This window comes from Grammomys surdaster, unplaced genomic scaffold (genome assembly GCF_004785775.1).
Source record: "Grammomys surdaster isolate TR1022 unplaced genomic scaffold, NIH_TR_1.0 126278, whole genome shotgun sequence".
In the NCBI taxonomy this organism is placed as follows: domain Eukaryota; kingdom Metazoa; phylum Chordata; class Mammalia; order Rodentia; family Muridae; genus Grammomys; species Grammomys surdaster.
Window position 1 is genome coordinate 7,837,453 of NW_021621078.1, and position 3,707 is coordinate 7,841,159.

Here is a 3,707-nt window from a genome sequence, read left to right on the forward strand (position 1 = left end):
CCCCCCCCCCCCCCTTTTTAAATAAATGCTTAGATAGGTTTATTGAGAGGAATTACTAGACAGAAAAATCTAGGTCAGGGCCTAATACATGATAGATGATTGATTTTTCCTTGCCATGGAAAACAATAAATTAGAGTCAAAGGAAAAGGTAGCATTTTTATATAGGAAGCCTGTTCCAACAAGGTGACAATGACACGGAAATGATCTAGCTACACACACACACACGCACACACACACACACGCACCCGGTCCAGAGCATTTTCAGATTAGGATAAGAGTAACTGCAAAGATCCTGAGGCATGAGTGCTTGGACTGCTTGAGGAACGGCAAGGATGACCAATATGCAACGTGTGCAGAGCACAGAGGAAAAGGAGAAGGACAGTAAGAGCTGAGGCCAGAGAGGTAGCAGGGGAAGGTACTGTCAGGTCAGAAATGGTACAGACACCCATTAGTAACATATTGGCATTTTACTTCAAGTAGAAAAGTTATCATAATGTTTAGAAGTAAAAATGTTTAGTATGATTTGCAGACTTTATTAATTTTGGGGATGTGGGGCTTGTTACTAGAAGACTGAGCCCAGGGGCTTGTGCATACTAGGAAAGCTAGCTTCCTTCACTTTAAGATAGAGTCTCATTAAGTTATCCAGTCAGTCCCAGTTTTCCCTGTAGCCCAGGAAGGTCTTGATTATAACTCCTATCTCCATTCCTTGAGTAGCCAGGATTACAGGTCTGGACCACCAGACTCAGCACTGATGCTCTGTGATTACACATCACTATAATTACTGTAAGAGAAACTGACTAGGGATCATAGGAATACTCACTGAATGGAATAAAGGTGTGGAAAGGAACCATATCTACACGCTTTTTAAAAACCTGCATGTAGCTGGTTGCTACTGGGTAGCTTGTGACCGCTTCCAAAAGGTAAGGGTGCACAGAAGACCTCATTCTTCTCCATCCAGGCCATAGATTTGGTATCTAACACTACAGCTGGGAATACTGATAAGCTGATAAAAATGAGGGTACAGAAGCCCTAAAGCTGGTTGGGACTCCTCCCTTGTTCTGCACTAAGTAACAGGATCTCCCAGAAGGATCTTCTGGAATCAAGTCCACCTAATGATCAACAAAGATTAGAAGAGAGAGAGAGGGGGGTGGGGGGTGGGGGGAATGATTATCAGGGTGCACTAACCCAAGATATTGATACTTAGTTTGTCTTTTAACTCAACATCTTCCTCATTGGTGCAAACAATTCTTACCTGTCTTCAGCCTCTTACTATATATACCCATATTATTACCCACTTCTGAGACCAGACAAGCAGAACAGAATTTTATCCTCTTTTTTTTTTTTCTGCAAAGGCATAAAACAAGCACTCCTCTTGTGAAAGAAAGTTTCTTCTAAGAACCATTAGTTATTAAACAAATCTGAAGAGTATGAGTTTTCAAAGATTTATTTTCATTTTATGTGCCTAAATGTTTTGGTGCATGCCTATCTGTGTACAGGTACCCACAGAAACCAGAGAGGGCACTGAATTCCTTAGAACCAGAGTTAGTGATGGTTGTGAGCAACCATGTGGATGCTGGGAATCAATCCAGGTCTCCTGGAAGAACAGCAAATGTTCTTAACTGCTGAACCATTTTTCTAGCCTCTGGTTTTTATTTCTATTTACACATTTTCTTTTATTTTCAGTGTTAAGATTGAACCCTGGGCCCTTGCACAATCTAGGTACGTTTTCAATTTTTATGCTCTACCCCCAGGGCTTATTTGTTTTGTTTTTTGAGACAGGGTCTCCTATTGTACTGGCTGACCTTGAACTAGTTTATGTGGCTGAGAATGACCTTGAATCCTTACTACTGCTTCAGGGAGTACAAAGGTTGCCTGCCACTGGGCAGTTGGATATAGACTTTTGATAAGCCCACGCCATAGAATATTTCTCTACTTAAAAAGAAATTTAAGTACAGGGAATACATGCTCAAAATCTGCTATAAGGCATAAACTCACTGTTTATAATAAGCTGGGGAATGGTAGCCTGTAATTCCAGCACTTGGGAGGCAGAGGCAGGTGGGTCTCTGAGTTTTAGGCCATCCTGATCTATAAAGTAGTTCCGGGACAGCCAGGGCTACACAGAGAAATTCTGTCTCAAAACAACAAAACCCTAAGTGATCATAAAAAATTATTTGATTCCAAGCACCACATAACAATTTCAATATAAGAATACATTGAAGTATGTGAAAAGAGACAACAGTACATGTATGACCCCAGGGTTTTAATTTTTGCTGTACACTTATGTTTGCAGTATTGAGGATCAAACCAAGGGTCTTGTGCTTGGTAAACAACCTCAGTCACTCTGCTTTATGTTCTAAAGGACTGTTTATGTATAAATGATATCAATACATAAATACAGAGACTTAGGCAGCACATTAGTAGCATCTCTTATAGGCCAGGCATGGTGGCACATGTCTTTAACCCTGGCACTTAAAAGGCAGAGGTAGAGAATCTCTTTGAATTCCATGCCAGCCAGGTCTATACAGTGAGACCCTGCCTCAAAAACCAAACAAACAAATCCCATATTTACACGTCATGTTTAGAATTCAGTTTTTATTTTCTGTCTTGGTGTAGAAAATTGAACTCAAGGCTTAAAATTTTTTTTCTTTTTAAATTTTGTGTTCACTGGTGTTTTACCTGCATGTATGTCTGTGTAAGGGTGTCAGATCCCTTGGAACTGGAGTTATAGACAGTTGTGAGCTGCCATGTGGGTGCAAGGCCAGGCAAGTACTTCATTCTGGAGTCAGAGCCCAACCCTGAAAGTCAGTTTACTGACTTAACAAAATCACTTCTTTGTCTATTATGCATTTCATTTTTGATTGAAGACTTCTTCTTCCTTTTTGTAGTGACACATATCTTATCTTAGCACTTGGGAGATTGAGACAGGAGGATCAGAAGTTTAAGGCCAGCCTCTTCTATACAGCCATTCTGGGGTCAGCCTGGGCTATATGTGAGAGACTTTCTCAAAAACTAAGACCTAAAAATAAAATAACATTCATCTATTAAAAAAAAAAAAAAAGACTTCCTCCTGAGAAGCCGCTCATGGACTGCTCCCCAAAGGCCTCACCCCTAGGGAGTACGTTGTCACAGACTCTAAGAGTACCTTAGCACAGGAGACTGCTAATTCCCCACGAGTGTGGTGGAACAACCCAGACTGCCCTACTCTCCACTGGCTGAAGACCCAACTGTTAAACTAGAAGCTCCACAGTCCCCACCGGGGCAACAGGGAATGGCCTTTGTTTTCTATAAACAGACAAGAAAAAAGTCGGGTTAAAACAGTCCTTAGAGGAAGGAAAATAGAAACCAGGCAGCGAGGAATGCTTCATAGTCCTAAAAGCTTTTTTTGTAAGTTAACACATGGTGTCTGCTTCTCTCTAGTCACCTATTTATCACTCTCCTCCTTAGAGAAGGGAAAAAGCCCTGGCTGTTTTCCTAGTGCAGAGTTCTGTGGCTGGGGAAGGAGGGAGAGGGAAGGAAGGAGGGTGCTTTAAGCATGATGCAAACCATTTGGAGCTGAGTAAGAGCACTGCCAACACAAGCTGCACTATTTAAACAAGTGAGGAAACGATCGTATATACAACATGCCAGGAGCTCTGCGCGCGCGCTCTCTCTGTCTCTCTGTCTCTCTCTCTCTCTCTCTCTCTCTCTCTCTCTCTCTCTCTCTCTCT

General features: G+C 41.7%; 1 protein-coding gene across 4 annotated transcripts in view; it reads right to left on the reverse strand.

Moving 5' to 3' along the window:
- The window catches only part of Smg6 (SMG6 nonsense mediated mRNA decay factor), a 229,827-nt gene that overhangs the window by 100,899 nt on the left and 125,221 nt on the right, over positions 1 to 3,707 (reverse strand). The window lies entirely within an intron of this gene.